Below are 20137 nucleotides of genomic sequence, written 5' to 3'. Positions count from 1 at the left end.
TAGCGAGCCCCTCCACCTCCACTACCACAACCACACACTACAGCAGTCATTCAGCAAAGGCAGCAGACTCGTCCTTTATTCAGAGCTTGGTCAACCTGAATGAGTATCATACCTCCCTTACTGTAAGCTGGTGTTTTGCACCTAAATATTCTTTGTCTTTTTAACACAGAAATTCACCAAGACAAGTAGAAAATTCAAAAAGTTATTTTTTAAACTTTTAATTTTCTTACATAATCTTTCTATAGTACTCTTCCATATTGTGTAAAAACTTAAATATGCAGTCTTGGTACAATGCTGAGATTTCAGAAGACTGGCACAATTATTTGTATCTATAGTTTATATATATATCAGAGCCACCACACTGAACTTACAGACCAAAACAAATGACAAGCTTAAAGGGTTTACAGGTGAAATTACATTTGAAAGTTTTAGATGTGCCAGAATTCCAAACTGATTCAAAGAGATCAATATTTTTCTGAAAGTTCCACCCCAATCATGTTTGATCACAAAGCTGCTCTCTGAATGCACCTATCAGCAGCTTAAACTTGGCAGCAGGTGCTTCTGGAAACCTTATGAAAAGTTTATTGGGTCCTAAAATGGGACTGCAAGACAAAACAAAACGATTATCCAGAAAAGCTGGAAGTTGAAACTGAGCATTTAAAACTACAGCTTGTACACTGCATGGTCCACAGAGCCAAGCTATAACTTTTTTTACCCAAAAAATTTTCACGGAAAATAAAGAGCAGGGTGCCAAAACCTTTTGGCATGTTCTGTGGAGGTTTGTAATTGAAATCTATTGCAAACCCGGCCCCTCACAGAATCAATGACATGCTATTGGAAAAACAGCTTCTAATAGAACAAGGATAGCTTTAAAGCAATCCCAAACTGTCTCTTTGGCCACTCTTGAAAGCTTCTCCAAGTGGCTCTTCAGCAAGTCATACACTAGCACATCGTTACACTGCTTAGCAAAATCCATCGCACATTCTGGCACTTTGACAAAATTTTACAGTCAGCTCCACATTCGATTACAAGCCAAACAATGTCTGCATTTCCTTTTTTACAGGCCTTCACGAGCATGGACTTATCATTGATCTGTTATACATTTTAAAAAGCTCCCGCTTCCAAAAGAATAGCCACTGTATGTAAAAAGCTCTCATCGGCTTGGATGAGAGCCATAGCACCATTCTTCTCTGCCTGTTCACTTTTGCGCCGTTTGGTGATGAGGGACGCCGAGGTCATCCGGCATCAAACATCGCTAGCGTCATCCTGCTGGAATACTATTGGTCCAAGTTATACTCTTCATTTGAGTGAAGCGGAACCTTTACAGAAATGTAATTCCCATTTTTCAGAGCCCCTTAATAAATGACTTGGAATTGCATCTGCTCTGGCAAAACTCTCATCTTCCCCATCAATGCGCCTTTGAAAACCTTCTCATTTCATCCATTACAGCTGGAGGTCCGTGATCCAACTCAAAATCTGTTGCCTGCTGTCGGAATTCTCCTCTGTTGAACACACACTGTCCAAACCCTCCTGCTAGTTTTCTACAGCAATGTGCACCCAGGTGTCAGTTTCACCTCTTGCAGCAATTTTTTACATAAGTACGTGTTTCCCTTGGTTTTCTGTTCTTGACTGAGCGCACTGATTTAATTTCTCCTTAGATACAGAATCCAAGCCAACAGAAATGAAACAGGCTATGAGGACAGAATTGGGTAAAGTTTAAATAATTTTAGAATAACTCCAAAGGGCATCTATCATCTCCCCTCTTTTCCCCAAATGATAAAGAAAGTAGCTTAAACAAGAGGTGGGTGACCTCCTCTCAATGAATAAATATAAAAATGTTTTGCCCTGAGTTCTTTCTCATTTCTTTCTTGATGTTCCATTAGGATGCAAGAAGAAATATATTTTCTGGCCATTAAAGAAGAATGAGTGTGATAGAAAATGATATTTAGCTCATTTGGAATGACCTCACTTTAATGAGGCTGACTTGCGGCGGTCCAGCCGTCACAACACGAACACGCCTGAGTTGGGGAGTGAGGATTGAGAAAGGAAAGAACACTCAAACCTGAGTGGAGATCAACAGAAGTCTGATTTATTTCACAGAAACGGCTCCTTTTAAAGGCACACATCAACAGGACGCTTTTAAGGGCACACAACAACAGAAAACACCAAGCTACTGTTTTTATCTTTATGCAAAGACAGGATTTCCTGACTTTTACAGATAATATCAGATTTTCGGCTAGTTCCTGTTATGGCAGGGTCAAAGAACAAAACAAGCTTAACAAACAGTGTCCTTGAAAAGTAACAAATGTTGCATAGATTGTGTTGATGCCTTAATTATACAGGAAGAAGTTATTTTCCAAATGTCAAACTCCAGTGGGCCATGACTGGGCCCCCACACTGACCTTTTTCATTCCTTTTGATATTTTCTTGATTCTAAATAGACAAACATGGACTTTCTCTTGAACAAATATCTAAATAATATCTTGTCTTATAAACACCAAATCTTAAGGATATAAACTGTAGAAGTGCCATCTTCACAGATACATTACTCTCCAAGATACTAGTATTTAATCTTAGATAAGTTAATAAAATAAAAATCAACAAATAGCTATTTATATAAATTAAGCTGAATAATAAAGACCAATTCTGGCTACATTTTGGGCTAGTTGTAGACTAGCCGAAGTTAATAAGACATAGTGATCATTTGTAGGAAAGATGGTAACTTATTAAAAATTATCTTAATCATCTGAACTCCCTCTTAAAATATTTCATTAAAAATAGTGTCATTAAATGTTCAATGTATCACATACTGTATAAGAACTTATGGTAAATTATACAATAACATAATAGTTACATGAGCTGGGGATTTAGCTCAGTGGTTCCACCACCTGCCTCATAAGCACAAGGACCCAAGTTTAATCCCGGTACCAAAAGAAAAAAAAGCAGTTACATGAAAAATTAGCAGTTGAATTAACATATAAAGTACAATGTAATTAAAACAATAGATTCACTTAAAAGCTCAAAGAATAGAAAAAAAAGCTCAAAGAATAGAAAGTCATAAAATTGGAAAATATTCGAAAATAAGTTGCAAAACCAAATAAACTCATTTACCAAAAGTAAGGATTTATGTAGTAGAATGGCAAAATTAAGTGGCTAATAATTAGGAACAGATATTTTGAACAAATGGTAGAAAGTTTGATGGACCACTGTCTAGAATTTGGATTTTCACTTTAACCTAATACATATGACAAAATTCTGGAAAAAGTGACAAAATGATAAAAGTCATGTTTCAGCTTCTGAGGCACTTCTGACTACTCCATTACTCAAACTTTAAAACCTTTCAAATAGGGAAAAAAATTAAAAGATTCCTCAAAAATATCTATTCAAAATTGTAGGATGCTAGTAGTTTTTAGTAGGTTTTATCTGAAATTTTTATGCTCCAATTTTATTGCCAATTAAAAGACAAGGGCTACCATGAGGCCCAATAGAGCAAATCAAATAGGCAAGGCAAGAAACTAAAAGGAGAAGATAAAAAAGTAAAACAAGTCAACAAAAGGCCAATAACAGGACAATAATAAGTCAGTACATATTAGTTATAACCATCAATGCCAATGGCCTCAACTCACCAATAAAGAGAAATAGACCTGGCTGGGGATTTAGCTCAGTGGTTTAGTGGCCTGCCTTGCAAGTGCAAAGACCTGAGTTCAATCCCCGGTACAGAAAAAAAAAAAAAAATAGACTGGCAGAATGGAATAAGAAGCAAAATCCAACAATATGTTGTATACAAGAACCACACCTAGTTCAAAAAGAAGCCCATAGACTGAAAGTGAAAGGATGGAAAACAATTCTCCATGTGACAGTAGCCCATAAAAAAGCAGGGGTAGCAATCTTATTCACAGACAAAGTAAATTATAAACCAAAACTGATTCTAGTATTATAGATGTAGGACAGTACTGTATCGTACCTCTGTGAATGTAATATATCTTGTACCTGCTTTATGATACATAGTAGTGACTGTGCTTTAGCAGAGCTATTTTTAATGATGTTACTCTAGAATGTTCTCTCTCCAGATGATGATTAAGATGCTAATAAAAAATGGTGCCAGGTACCAAAACAGTAGCAGAACTTTGCTGTTTTCTGGGTATTATTCTTTTCTTTGGTTTTTTTTTTTTGTTTTTGCTTTTTTAATGGAGTGTGTTGAATGTCTATAATTTTGTTCAGATGACTGCAGAACCTGGAAAAGCTGTTGCTGCTATTGATGCATAACATACTGCTATTATTGGTCTTTTTATATAAATATAAATATTAATATAAATATATATATTCATATATATCATTTGAATTTTTGTAAACTTTAACTGTGCTGTCAACTTTGGAAAAAGTTATCCCAGTTTACTTTGTTAATTTGGCACTGTACAGAAATTAACAGCCACATTGGTCTAGAAATGTTAATTTTTTTCCATTTGTACAGGGGTAACACACTGTATTAAATATATAAGGTCATATCAACATGGGTTTGATTACAGAAACTAATAAAGGATTATCTAAGTAATGAAAAAAAGAATAATACAAGACTACAAGAGCAAGAAGCAATTTAACTATGTTCAAGGACCATTTTCATCTTCAGAATTAAGGATTATTTTAATTTTACATCATTGTCTTTTCTCTTTTACTTTCCTTTTTAGTTTTATAATTTTAGGATTCCCTGTTTTAAATTTTCATACAGAGATTTCTTTGACTGATCATTATAATTAATCATAAAGTCACAAATTACCAAGTCATATTTTGCTGAATCCTAGAGTTTTAAATTATTCATTCTACTTACTGTTTTTAGATTAGTTTATCCAAAAATTTCCAGTTTATTGTTGTTTTTTATTTTGTACAAATAAGGCAGAGTTAGAAAAGAAAGGATATATGGAGATACCTCAAAGAGCTGAAATTAGAGGTTCCATTTGACCTAGCCATCCCACTGATGAGTATCTTTCCAAAAGAATTTAAAGAATCATGCCACAGTGATATATGCACAGCAATGTTTATAGTGGCACAGTTTGTAATAGCTAAAACTTGGAAACAGCCCATTTGCCCATTAGTTGGAAACTGGATAAAGATGTGGTTTTTCTATAAAATGGAATACTACTCAGCCATAAAGAATGAGAAATTAGAATCATTCATAGGAAAATGGATACATATTGAGGATATACTCCTAAGTGAAATAAATAAGCCACACATGTGTAAATACCAAATAGTTTCTCTGGTGTGAAAAACTATAATAGTACACAAGATCCCAATGAGATAATTAATAATGTGAAATAGGAAGAAAAGGGCTAAAGGTGTAGGGAAAGTGGGAGAGGTAGGTGAAAGGTAATAAGGGAGAGAAAAAAATATGAGAAAGTGAAAAAATTGAAATAAAGTGTTTGTAAAAGGGGAGGGGAGGAGGGGATGAAGGGAGGGCAGGAATAAGGGGAAAAAATAAGAATCAAAACCTATTATGTAAAGGTACAGTATCCCAATAATGAATGTAACTGTATTATATACCTAGATTGTACCAATAAACTCAATAAAAAGAAAAAAAGAGAGAATGAAAAAAAAAAGAATGGAGGAGAAAAGCTTATTCCTGGATACAAACTAATGTTTTACTATCTATATCCTTTGAACTTCTGACTTATTCTTTGCATTTAAAGTATAATAGGAGCTAAGTCTGGAAGCTTACCAACTAATCTATTCAACAAAATTACTAGTGTCCACTAAGTGCCAGTGGCTTACTAGTTCCGTGGTGCCAAAGAAGGTTGCAAAACTAGTTAGTGAATGTCAACAACACAGCAAACCAGAATCTGTTCCTTTCCTTAATGACTTACACTATAGGTGATCATTAATCAATTTTAAGAATTAATCTGATAATCATATAAAAGCATGATGGTTACTTAAGTGATAAAAGCATGTAGCTCAGGAAGTGACTCAATCAAAAATTTTTCCTGGGAATGTGATACTTCAGGGAGAAATTAAAATTAATATGTAGTTAACTAGTTGATCAGAGAGGGAAGATATTTCTGCAGAAAGTAAACAGCATGAGAATAGATCTTGAGAAGACAGGATTTATGGTACAGCATCACAAAATCTTTCACTATATTTTAACATAATTACAAAGGTCTGCAAACCTTCCATATTTGAACTGCCAACTGTTTATATAAATAAAATTTTACTGGAATATATCCATACTCTTTTTGTATATTTTATATGAATACTTCACCCTCTAAAAAGGTGGTTGTAAAGTTCTGATAGAGACTGAATAGCCTACCAAAATATTTACCACTAAGTTCCTGCCATTCTCTTTTATAAGGTTCTTAATCAGGTATGAAAATCGCTGGCTTTAGGAAAATGTCATATTTTACAAAACTTTGAATCATTTTGGGACAAATTTCATCCAGGAATCTCTGAATAAATTTATGACTTCTTCCTAGAGTATTTCAAATTTTTCAAAGTTACCATAAGATTTTGTTCAAAAATATCTCAAAAGCAGATTCTCAAAATATAAATCAGATTGAAATCTTATTGTTCTGATTAAAGCAGAGTAAAGGGCTCCAGCCCTGTCATCTTGAATACTGAATTAATTCTCTAAGGCAAAACAAATATTTTAGAAAACACTGTGGCTAATGGTTTAAGAAACTATGTGACATTTTCAAAGTAACCATAGTCAATTATTTTCCAAATGCTTTCAAAATAAAATTTCTGATGCAGAGAAGTTGAAATGATGAAAAATGATCACCTCTGTACTCTTCAAATAAACTAAACATTTAACATTTTGCCATATTTGTTTTGTCTAGATACCTACAGTTTATATATAATTAACTGTACATTTACAACTGTTTTATAGAATTAATTGTATATAAACTTCAGGCATCATGATTCTTTAGCCCTAAATTCTTTAAGGTATATATCTTAAAATAAAGCTATTTTCCTATATAAGTTCAATAATTTTATGACATAAACAAATAACAAGGAATTTTTCTAAGAGTTAATATATACTCCACATTTAAATCTTACCATTTGACTTGGATCATGCACTGAATTTGTTTGTGTCTCTTTATTCTTTCTTGACAGATATCTGTTCTTTTTTATATTATACTGACTTTCTGAAAAGAACAAAGAAATTATTTTCCCAGAACATCTTAAATTTTAATTGCCTCATTGTATGTGTCTTTTAGTGTTTTTGTTCTTAAATTCCCTAGAAGTATGCAATATATTGAATAAATAGAAGCTCATGATTCCATAGTGGTATTGTTAAAGAGAAAATTGGGTGAGAAACAGTAAAAACAGACAAAAAAATCCAAACTAAATACACATACACACAGAAATTAATCTCACTGGAGGTAATTATTAAATAAATTTCTTATCTCGAGATTTTTAACAAAAATGAAATGAGGATTCAGTCTGATTTTTTCATCCTAGTTTAGGAGAAAAGGTGCTGTTTTAGAAAAAAAAAAGCAGTTAAGTTAGAGAAAAGATAAGATTTAAAAATCATGCATCTTTAATCCTAGCACTCTGGGAAGCTGAGCTAAGAGGACCCCAAGTTCAAACCCAACCAAAAACTCAGTGACTTCATGAAACCCTGTCTCCAATTAAGGCATTTTTTTCTCACTAAGTTTAATGTTACATTTTAGGTATACTTTTTTCTTTAGGTATACACTTTTGGTATTCAGTTACACTCATCATTGGGATCTTGTACCTTTCTTTACATGATGTGTCTTGGTTCTTATTTTTTCCCCATTTCCTTGCCCTCCTTTCACCCCTTTTACCCTTGACTATTTACAAAGAATGTTTCCATTTTTTCCTTTTCTCCTATTTTTCTTTTCCCTTCTTTCCTTTCCCCTTCTCTTCTCACTTTCCATAAAACAGCTGAAGATGTAGTTTGTTGTAAAGATTCAATCTCCAATACCACAAAAAAACAAAAACAAAAACAAAAACACACTTCTATCTTCTCAAGAAATCATCAATTAAGAAAAGAGCATCAATTAAGAAAAAGGATATTTAAACTACGAAAGATTTCTCAATCAACTGTCAGTCCAGGACCAAGGAAATTCCCATGCCCTCTCAGGTACTTAATCATTACAAAAGGAAAAACACAGTTTAAGAATAGAAAAGAATGCGCAAGAATCACTGTAATTTATATGACCAAACTGAGTGTTACTATCAGTGGAGCAAACTGATTTTATGGCCTCCGGATATGACAGAAGATAAAACACAAGGCACACCTATGAAACACTGTTGCCATTTTTTTACCTGAATAGATGCAAGTCTCTAAACCTAACAAATAACTTTATGTAGGAACTGGTGGAAATATAAACCATTTTTCAAAAATAGTTTTGTACATTTCAAGTATACCAGAAACAATAATTTATCATCCTGGTAATATTATTCATCATTCTCGTAACAGCTGATCTAGTGATTAACTAGAATGCTCTATCCTATAAAAAAGAGAATGGGGATTACATGTGAGGAGCCTCACTTTCTCTGTCAAACCTTTTCAAACCGAAAAGCCTGGTTGACTTTGGTCATGACAGCTCTCTCACAGGGCCTCAGTTTCTGCACTGGTAAAAGAAGTTTTGAGGCCTATCTTTCTTGCCTTGTGCCCTGCAGTGCTATCAGTCAGAAGGCCCCAATAATAGTCTCATAAACACAATTTAATGCAGGGAGTTGAGATCCAATGCCTGGATGCAAAACGCCCACTTAGTTATCAGCATAACATCGCTGTGCCTCATGCCACCCGCCCATAAAACGAAGGTGTCACAGATAAATAACAAACTTCATAGAGCTGTGCTGGGGCTTTATTCAGTCAGCATATAAAATGCTAAGAAAAATGACTATTGCACACAATAAACATTTCATTTACATTATAAATGATTAGCACTATTTAATTTTATTTTTAAAAATTATCATTGTATTTTTCTTACCAAGGGCCTATATATTAAGACCATGCTGGAGGTCATTACATAGTAGTTATAAACATCATTTCTGTTGTCATTGTGCTTGTCATAATAGACATCTGATTTTAGGGAAAACAGAATTCAAGGCACGAAGTCAGTCTGACATCTAAAAACCATTTACACCCTTCTTTCATTCTTCTATAATAGAATCTGGAAAGCTCACTTCTAGCATGGTGTGGCTAAGGGATCTGTTTCTTCAGATATAAGGGGTTAGAGGAAATCAATTAGTGAAGTATCTAGCAAAATTTGTGATTGGAAAGACTCATGGAGGGCCACTGCTTTCCACCTTTACAATTGGCCATATTAGTTTTTTTTTCCAGAACACAGATACAATTTAGAAAATACAGGAGCCGTCTTTCTTATGTGAAGTCAAAATCCAAGGAATGTTGGATTTCAGAGAAGATAAACAGAAGGATTGAGGCCCTCGTGACGACACTGAACACTTCTAGTAGCCTGCTTATATCTCATAGTATGAGAAAAAGAAACTCCTTATGTATTTAAACACAGTTCAGTTAGTTTTGTACTAGTCGCGACTTAATCCTGACTGATGTATTTTATTTCACTTAATGACATAAAAACCTGAACAGGAAGGCAAGATTATTACCACTTTGACACTGATAGCAAATACATCCTCATAATCTTGTTCTGAAAGGTGCTATCAAGATTGAATCCATATACAAGTTTTATTAACATTTCAAACTTTATTTTTGTTGAATAGTTTAGGAGAAAACTCTTGCATTACCATTTTTACTCTTCTTAACAGAAATTGTACTTTATCATCAGCAAATTGAGGTGGGCTAATACAAATAGCTTATCTTTAAGGCTATTATAGCCATCAAAGTCCTACTACTATAAGAAAGGTCTATTGAATTAAAGGGAGGATTTGCAGGAAGATAAAAAAGAGATTTATTGTGGCTTATGAATTGTGAAGACTTTAAGAAATGTCTGACAGCTCATCACATCATGATAATAGTAATCCATAATTGCTCAGGCAATTTAATGAACCAAAGTAAATTTTGATAGCATGACAGATACTTAAAAAAAAAAAAAAGAACAACAAAAAAACATTTATCATTCAGTCTTGAAATGTGGATCTCAGTGTCTGGTATGTTTTGGATGACTGGTCTATCTCTTCTTGCTAAATAAATATGTTAGCATTCTTATCTTTTTTATGCTGCAAAATAAACATAATAAAATGCCAGTTGAAACCTATTTTGATCTTAGAAAATTACTCCTACTGCAGAATATGCCAAAAAAAAAAAAATACAAAGACAATTGCTCTTGCTTAGAGCCTTTTGTTGGAAATTCTATGAGAATGGAGTCTCAGAGTTTTGTTTTTACCTTGCCATGGTATATATTTTTCCCTTCACTAATTTTCCTTAAAGACTCCTTCCTCAGTATTCTATATCAAATCACAGATTTAAATATAGTCTCAGAGATCCCTACCCTTGTCAAGTCACCTCAAGACCTATAAATAATAGAATCATTAAAAAATCATTTGCAAAGGTCTTTTGATATTAAAATTTCAGCAGTCTCTGAACTCTATACATCATATGGTTCAGAAGGAAAATTTTTCCATCCTAGAGCATCCCAGAAGGCACAGAAAGTCAACATGTGATGCATTTTCTTTAACACGGGAATGTCAAATATGATAGTTTTCAGAGCAAAGGGTCCAGTCTACATTATAAAGCAGGATTTTTATCTTCAGTTTTGTGTTTTTTTAAGTAGGGTAGCATTCATTCACATAGAAAGATAAAAAGAAAATATTCCAAATTTAAAGATAAATAAATTTACTGACTACTTCAACTGAAGGTATTTAAAGTATCAATAATAAGCAAATAAAATTTTTTTTACCCACAAAAGTCTGTAGAACACATGCATTTCTGATACTTAATGGAGCAAAATGAATACAAAGACACACGACATATATTCAGATTGTATATTCTTTTCTGCCATATTTTCCACAGCCCAATGACACTGGATTACAACATTGAGGGTAATAAAATAAAACTGTTTTCTTTATAATTTATCCCCTTCGTCCTGAGGAGTCTGGTGAGATTGAAAACAGAACAGATTTGAGTCCTCTCCAGGATGACTCCTAAGGCACACATGTACACACATCTAAAGCTGGGTCCCGCTATCTGGAATCCATGAAAGGAAAGAGCAGCAGAACTCTGAGCCCAGTAAATTCACAACATTCTCTCTCTATCAGGTCTTTAGCTAGAACTAATATAGACAAAGTCCCTGCCTGAAAGTTCAGCTTCTGCTGAAAAATTAGACTTTATACCAGTAAAAAAAAGTGTGATTAAATTTTTAGTAGCTTTAACTCCTCTAAGGAAAATAAATGATACCAGTGAAGGGTGAATACTATATTTAGAAGATACTTGAAGACTATTTGTGAGAACACCACACTGAACACATAATTGAACTGTGCATGCTGGGGAGGGAGGATATCTCAGCACACGCAGTAGTTGGTACAAAGCCACTCATGTGAGAATGGAACCAATAGGATTTTAGAAATAGAAGCAAGGCCATTGTAGCTGGAATAGACCCAGCAAGAGAGGAAGCAGAAGGAAGCTGTCAGGGCCTGGTTTTACCCCAACCCTGTATCCAACCTATGGGATTTTCTGGGCCAAATTGAGAGAATAGGAATTGTGTTGGACAGCGAACAGAATGAATGTATATATAGTGTAACAAAACTTCCTTTTAAAATATTTGTTATTATAAATAGTAAAAAGACAGTGAAGCAGCCTGTGTTCCCCCAAGTTGGAAATGGCTCCAAGTGTAGACTATGAGGCAATGGAACATAAATCAAAGGTTTTTATGCAGGGGAGAAATGAGATCTTATGTGTATAGTAGAAATACTTATTCCTGCTGCACAGACATGCTATTATAATGCTAACTTACATGGCTAACCTGAAGAGTTTGTGCATGTAAAAGAATGGACCTAGTGCTTGGTAAATAGTAGAAATTTATTACTGACTTACTACACTCTCTTTCTGTTATGATGACACAAGCTTACAATATATCCCTAATCTGCACAGAGGAAAATGACCATGTTTTTAGTCTAATTAAAGTATAATTGCTTTTCCTTTTTGTAAAAGTTATATTCACTCTTTCACAGAATATATATAAAACTATGAAAAACTGTGAAAAGGTAAAATTTTAAAAAAAAACCTACATCAGTACTTTTCCTCTCAGAGACAAATGCTAATTAATAGGAATTTTCTTTTCATTTTTTTTCTATGTAATCATGTTTAAGTAGCTGAGCACGCTCTGTGTCCACACTCTTGGATGCTATGATTTATTTTTACATTAATTAATGCAGGTTAAGCTTCTCAAGTTTCTAACTGTTCACATAATTTCTTTCCCAAAACAAGCACTGTATGAAATTAAGGGTACTGCTTGCTCCACATATCTATTTAACTCTTTCACATGTGACAAACTGAGTTTTTTCAGAGAAGTCTGAACTTTACCATCTGATATAACTAAGACACACACAGGAATTTCTACACCGATTTACCAGTTAGAAAAAAAAAAACAACAGATTTTGGTGGCTAATTGAAGAAGTCATATATCAAATAACAAGGGGCAAAGTTTAATGTAATCCTAAGATCTTTTGCTTCTGGTTCACTGACTTCCCATTACCCACCTTCCACATCATCCTCTCCCCTAGTTTGTTCTCCCGTCTTTTTAGCTTAGAGCACTGTGGGCTAAGAGCTACGGCAGACTATGCAGATTGTCACAAAAGATTCTGTGGCCCAACAACAGATCTTTAAAATCAAAAGCCGCATTTTAACAAAACCCCTGGATGATCCCCACATGGAAGCTTGAGGCATGAAAAGTACTCCGCGATCCTTTGTAGGAGGAGGCCAGGATGAACGACATAACTAGGGTGATGATCACTCCGAGCCTCACCTGCACAATCAACACAAGGACGTATTGGTTTCAGATGAAGACAAGAAAAGCAGTAATTCTGAGCTAACAATGTCTTACTAGCATTAAATTTGTGTCTACTGAAGCACAGTTTAAAAATGAACCACTTAGCTAAAAGCCATCAACAAAGGGACCTGCAGAACTTGCATTTTAAAAATAATTCTCAACTTCAGATAGATTAGGGCACATCCAAAAATGACAAGTATGGATAAATATGCATTTCATCACTGATTATATTAGCACAGAGATGCAAAAAACCCTAAGTGTAACCACAGGGAAGTAGTTACATAAGTCATGGTATATATGTACACGAGCAAACTACACAGCCATTTGAAAGGATGGAATATTACAGAATAGCCAGCCTGGGTTGCTAAGTGAAGAAAAGTAAGGCGCTTGGTGAATGTGTATGCATGTGTAAAAATACACTTAAAGACACATAAATGTGACTGCAAAGATATGCAATATTTCTGCAGGACTGCACAGAACGTCAGCAACTTATTTTTTGTTGTTGCTTTGTTTTGCTTGTTGTGAGACAGTGTCTCACTATGCACGCCAGGTTGGCCTTGAATTCAGTATGTGGCCCAGGCTGGCCTCAACCTCACAGCAGTCCTTCTGTCTCAGCCTCCCAAGTGCTAGAATTACAGACGTGTGGCACCATGCCCAGTAGCAATGTACATTTGAGGGAAGGGAACTGGGTTACTTACACATCTCTCCTTGCTAAGACAAGATACCCGATGCCCAAAATTGAAGGAGAAAAGGTTTATTTGGTTCACAGTCTGGAGAGGTTTCATCTGGTTCTGAGGCAGGGTGGCAGAGTGGCAACAGTCAATGCAGGCAGAAGCAGCAAGACACAAGAGAGGCAGGAGGGACACTTCGGAGGAGAAACAGTTCATACCAGCAAGAAGGTAGAAAAAGCAACAAGGGACCTTAGCAGTCTCTTTCTGGTCCTTTTATCTTATTCAGAGTACCAGAGGTAGGGCAGCGCCAAACCAGTCACGTGCAGCAGTTTAGTAATCACATGCCCTTAATCCTGGAATGACACATTCCAGACTCAGCTACTTACACAAAAGATTGCATGAGGCTTTGGGGGGCACCTAGGCACAAGGCACAACAAAAACTAAATGACTTGGGCCCGGGATGTAGCTCAATGGTTTCACCTCCTGCCTTGCAAGTGCAAGGACCCGAGCTTGATCTCTGGTACCAAAAAAACCCCCAAAAACCCAAAAAACTAAGTGACTTATGGACAGAGGAATATTTCACTGTGCATGTACTGTATATGTACATATTTTGAACAATGTAAAATGTGCATGTGTTACTTATTCTACAACTTTAAATAAACAGCTACAGAAATTTTTCTTCAGGACAAAGGAAGTTGGGAGAGGCAATCATTATTGCAGATATAAAGGCAAATTTTAATTTTTAAAGCAGAGAACAAAACCGGAGCTAGATATGCTATTTAAAAAATTGCCTCGACCATTAACTAAATCGGTGGCTATAGTTCAATCCTTTTTATTTTCAAATTTCTCTCCTCATTTTAGAGGAGAGTAAACTTTCTCACCAATCTACCACCTCATAATACTGTGAAGACAAAATAAGGAAGTAGATGCGAACTGTAATATTTGATACAAATTAAGTCTGTATTATTGAGCCTGGATGCTTAATGTTTCAATATTCTTTAAATGGAACTCTATCAAATATTAACCACTTCCATTATTGTTCCTTTTTGAGACAACCTATGTTTTGGTAATGAATGAGTCTTCCTGACTCACAAATCTGCTTATGAATCTGCCCCCCAAATTCCAGGAACATGTGAGATTCATTTAGCTTACAACTATTGAAGTTGTTTTCTTCAATTGTTTTAAAAATACTCTATCTGTTCAAATTCAATGATTTATTTTCTTTTTCCCTAAACAGATTTTTAGTTTCCTCACTTAAAGTTGCTAGAAATGGGTTTTTGTCCAGGATAGAGGAAAAAAATAATCTGTTCATTATTATTTGTTAACTCCAATCTACACGAGCCCTGGGAGTAGGATGAGGACAGGAAAGTGATCATGCTGCTGGTATAACGCTGCAGTCTACAGCCTCGTGCATGCTAGTCCCAGAGGCAACTGAGGCTGACCTGAAATGCGTTCAGAGACTTCATTTCTACCTCACCCTGTAACCATCAGACGATAGGAGGTTTGGGCCTCTCTTCCTAGATTGCTTATTCTCATTTCTCAGAAAAATGAAATTTTTCTGGAAAAAATTCTTCAAGAACCATTTCAAATGCAATTTCCTTCAAGAAGTCATTTCTGATTACCTCAGTCTGATCCAAGTCAGAACTCTGAACCACTGCTGTACTTTCTCTGTCTTACGAGATGGTTGTTATACAGGGTGTTCTGTTTACTCCCCTACTACAGTGTATGCTTCCTGAGGACAAGGTTATTTCTTTACATCTGTAAAAAGCATTTCATACACACCGGCATTTAACAAAATATTAATTCAATATTCACCATCATTCTAGAGATAACATTCATTCAATTTAAAAAATCCCATTATGGAAATAAAACTGAATTAACAAAGACATCATCTTTGTTAAAAACCTTCTTTGCAATGGAAATGTATTCCCTGCAGCTACCATATTAGTAATATTTTTTTAAAGTACCTTTTGTACAGAATGGGATAAATTATTTTCTAAACCATGCAATGCAAACAGATTAGTACATTATTTTCAAGCTGCTATCTTTGCTTGGATTCTTGTTTGCACTTGTTTAAAAGTTCATCTTTCAAGTACACATGCATCTATTAAAAAAGCAAATGCTCAAACAACTTAAGACACAGAATATTTTTTTTTCCAAATTGGAATCCCAATAGAAGGTGAAAATTGCAGTGACATTAATAACTAATGACTCAATCAAAAATTGATTTAAGACAAATTAACAAAGATGAAAGTCAAATTTAGACTCATTTAGTATGCCTAGAAGCACTGAAGGAGAATGAAAGGCAATAAGTGCTGAAATTTGGAGAGAAATTGCACGTTTAATTTATAATATGTAGCTTTATTTTGAAATTACTTCAGTGAGTTATGTTAAAATGCATCTAAACTTATAGATAATTTTTCTAATATAAAGACTAAGTCAACATTCAGCAAGCCTCCAATGTAAGCAACTATGGAGAGATTTCTGATGCCTTCCTGGCCCTTAGATACAGTTTTGTAACTGTGCTCATGAATCACTAAAGAAGATTTATGCAGGATCATTGGAAAAATGAAAGGATGGAGCTCCAGAAAGTAGCTTCCTCCCCCAGTTCTCACAAACTTTGTTGAGTACGATTTTACTTCAAGCCCTCACTTTCACTTTTACCTTGCCACAACCTCATTTGTTTCTACTTATTCCCAAGCATCCTTCTAACTTGCGTGAGTGACCCACCTCCTTCCTTATATCAAAGTTGCAGACAAAAACCAATTCTAGCTCAGTTCAGCAAACAAAGCAAGTTACTGCTAGAAAAAGGTAGGACCAGATTCCCAGCGCGCTGGCTCCTATGAGACGAAAGCAAACACAAAGGTCCTGGTGAGAATGACACTGGCCGAATGAATAAGTCCATCTCTTTTTGTCCTTGTATCTCTTGTGCTGAAGGACCAGCTTTCTAGGATAGCCTGCTTGTTTTTCCTGGCTTCTTGAGTGTCCCAGAACTCTCAGAGAGGTAGAGGCAGCTTAAACAACAGTAACAAAACAAAAACAAGAAAACCTCGTAAACAAAACCAAACAAAAACACCTGTATCTCACCAGTAATGAGCGAGGGGAGCTTTCCAGTTGGAGATGGAGGATAGGGAGGAGAGAGATATCTACTATCTCTCAGAACCAAACTCCTCACCATATTCTTAAAATCATTTTTCAATCCCCACTGAATCCCTGCCGAAAAAGCTCCAAGAGACAGTAAAAGAAAATTGCAGAACTAAAATCAGAGAAATCATCCAACATAGCATGTAGTTCACCATATTCTTAAAATCATTTTTCAATCCCCACTGAATCCCTGCCAAAAAAAGCTCCAAGAGACAGTAAAAGAAAATTGCAGAACTAAAGTCAGAGAAATCATCCAACATAGCATGTAGTTCTCCTTGCGTTTGCTCATAAGGTTCCCTCTGACTGATAGGCCATTAATCTTTGCTAGGTGAAATTCCACTTCTTCCAAATCCATTTGAAAAATTACCTCCTCTGCAATGATTTTCCTGACCTCTCCATGAAGAATTAATCCATTCTCCTCCAATAATTCCAAAATGCATTCTTCATAACCCTGTGGACTCGCCTCAGGGTTGCCCTGAATTGTTTAAGTGCCTGTCTCCCCAAGGGGAAGCTACCATCCCAGTGCCTTGAGCAGCTGTGTCCCATCTACCGCAACCTGACTGGGACATTGGCCACAGATGCACTTCAAAGACATTAATAAAAATTTTACGATAGTAAGCTGCCAAGTTCCTTCCAGATTCTATGATTCTATACTGTATATATGCCAGAATAATCATGAAACATGATTTTTATAGCTCAGTGAAGAACTATAGACCACTTTGAGAGAGGTAATGTCTTACAAGTTTTTTTAAAAAGAAAAAGGACACACAAATCAGGAACTCGTCTCTAAACTGTACAGAAAAGGCACTTAACAAATATTGTTCTTACTTCCTACAAACTTAACATCTATCATGAATGATAATGATATTAAGAGATAATAGGAACAGAAATGCTAAACAAATGAGAATGTAATAAAGCAAATGAATTGACCATATATCCAGGGTAAACAATAAAAAATGAAGTACAAAAAAAAACTTAGTTAGCAAGAGATGAATGTGTATTCAATAAGATAAAACAGCCTCTTCTTTCCCTGTTAATTAGAAAATGTCTCCTTCAAAATTCTTGAATTTCGTTAGCATTCATATCACTATTCTTTTAAAATTTTATATGACCTTTCTTTATTCAACATGTTAAAAGTTTTGAAGACAAGTATCATCTCTTTTGAGTCACTGATACCCTGGAAATGTACCACTCAGTGTTACAAACTTAAAATGCTCAAGAAAACCAGTTTCACCATTTTTGAATTACTTAAGTGTTAGAGAACAATCTGGTAAAAATTTTAGATTAAAATCTTTTAGTCTTTGCCTTCATTTTACTCTATGTTAATTAAGGAATTTTGTGATATTTTGAGGCATGTACAAAGTACTGATAACAGTCTTTACATACAGATGACATACTCTTGTTGTGTACAAAAAAATCCATCTCATAAAGAAGTTTTATGAATTTAGTAATATGAATGTTCTAAATGGATATAAATCACACATGTTCCTTGGGGCAGGAAAGTTTATCTATGCCTTATATCCCTAAAACATTAATAATATGTATTTTATTATCAATGTTACTTTAAACATCACCTTCAAGTGTTATGCACTGTTCTAACAATTCTGTTTGGAAGTTGTATATTTGAAGTTATCCCCAAGACATAATATAAAAAAGTAATGATAAAATAAAATTCTAAAAGTAGCAATAGAATTGGAAAAGCCAATAGGATTATTGAACAGGAAGAGATTTCATGTCTGTATTACTAGCTTACTTGAATTTAATAGCTTATTAGACTTTGAAGGGTTATTGTGTTTTTCAACAATTCTGCTGATAACTGGGAAAAACCAATTATCTCCTAACATACATACACCTTTGACACTAACAACATTTTTAGTTGTGTACATACATGATTTAAATTGGTTGAAGATCCTTATAGTCTGTTTAGTCCACATTCCAGTGATGTCTCGGTATGAATTACTTTCATATTTGCTTTGAGGTGTCCAGCAATTCAATTAGTCCCTGAGTTTTATTTCAACTCTATAAACAGTGCTTGAATTATCTTCTAAGCACCAAAAAGAACTTTGTTTGGTGTCAGCAAATGCTGTAAAAACGTTAAGTAAATCCAGTGTAAATAAATACAGGGATGCATATTGATTTAATTCTAGATAACTTCACAAATTTTTTATGGGCAAAGCAAATACAAAAAGTTGAGTACAGTTCTATTTTGGCTGAAATAAGACATCATAGAAGGATATTTTTCCCCTCTGGCCATTTAGATACTAGTGAGTCTTTCTATTAAGTAACCATTAAATGATAAACTCCTAATTGGCATGCTTCCAAATTGGGGAGGATGATAAAAGAACTGAAAAGCCAGTTTCCTGATCTTCAGTGTATCTACAAAAGGAGACAGAAAACAATACCAAATGTAAACCACATTTATAAAACCATTTACAGAATTTGTAACATTCATTATGGAAACACTGAACAAAGCCTGGCAAATTATTTTTTCACATTGCACTTCACTGATTTTGCTCACATACCTCCTTTCACATAACTCTTATGGGAGCAGGCACATATCATTACTTCCATTTGGGGCCAGATTTATGGGCGAGCTACCTGGGCAGCAGCTCAGAGCCACAGGCTCAAAGAGACTCCAAGCTTGGCTTCATGTCCCAATGTTTCTCAGTTGCAATTCTCAGTAATGTTCAAATGAAGGGTCCCAAATTTTCATTTTTCAATGGATTCTGCAAATTAGGTAGCTGATTGTATGTCACATACAAGGAGAGATACCAGGAAGAGAAAAGTCATCTTCAAACTCATAGACACAATTAATTGAATTGTCTACAAAAGACAAAAACGATATATATCTTCTTGTTTCTTGGGTGACACACTGAAAATATATAGGTGTGATTTACGTAATAAAGGAGAGGGGGAAAAGACCAATTCCAGACAGAGGAAACTACGCATTGACTCTGGCAAAGTGTCAATTTTGTAATGGAAACTACAGAGTCAGGTATATCTGTTTCTCACTAAATGCTGACAAAAATCTCTCGTGGGAATTGGAAGAGGAAACATAGGAATCCTAACTAACTAGGCAAAACTGTGGAAAAAAGACAAACGGCCAACTAGATGAAAGGCCTATTTTAACAATCAATGCTCTCGCAATGCATCAGCCTGACACCTATCTGCCGCTGAGAACAGCTGTTTCTGTGCTGCTTCGGATGCAGTGAAAACCAAGATGTTCTGTGCACCTACAAGGACTTTGCACAACATCAGTTTTTGTCACATGTCCCGGATGTGTGGTCTTCCAGATTTTTCTTCCACTCTCATTCTATCTGGTTTTGGGGAGCTACATACAGATTGGATTTGAAATGCTCTCAAATTAGGGGCTAGCAAACTATGGCTTCAGAGTGAGAT

The 20137-nt window shown here is 35.0% G+C and overlaps 1 pseudogene; it reads right to left on the bottom strand.

Moving 5' to 3' along the window:
- Positions 1–493: 493 nt before the first annotated feature.
- The window catches only part of LOC104873689, a 46971-nt pseudogene continuing 27327 nt past the window's right edge, over positions 494–20137 (bottom strand).

This window comes from Fukomys damarensis, unplaced genomic scaffold (assembly GCF_012274545.1).
Source record: "Fukomys damarensis isolate Sample0158 unplaced genomic scaffold, DMR_v1.0_HiC HiC_scaffold_28, whole genome shotgun sequence".
NCBI lineage: Eukaryota > Metazoa > Chordata > Mammalia > Rodentia > Bathyergidae > Fukomys > Fukomys damarensis.
This window is presented reverse-complemented; position numbering and strand designations above follow the sequence as displayed.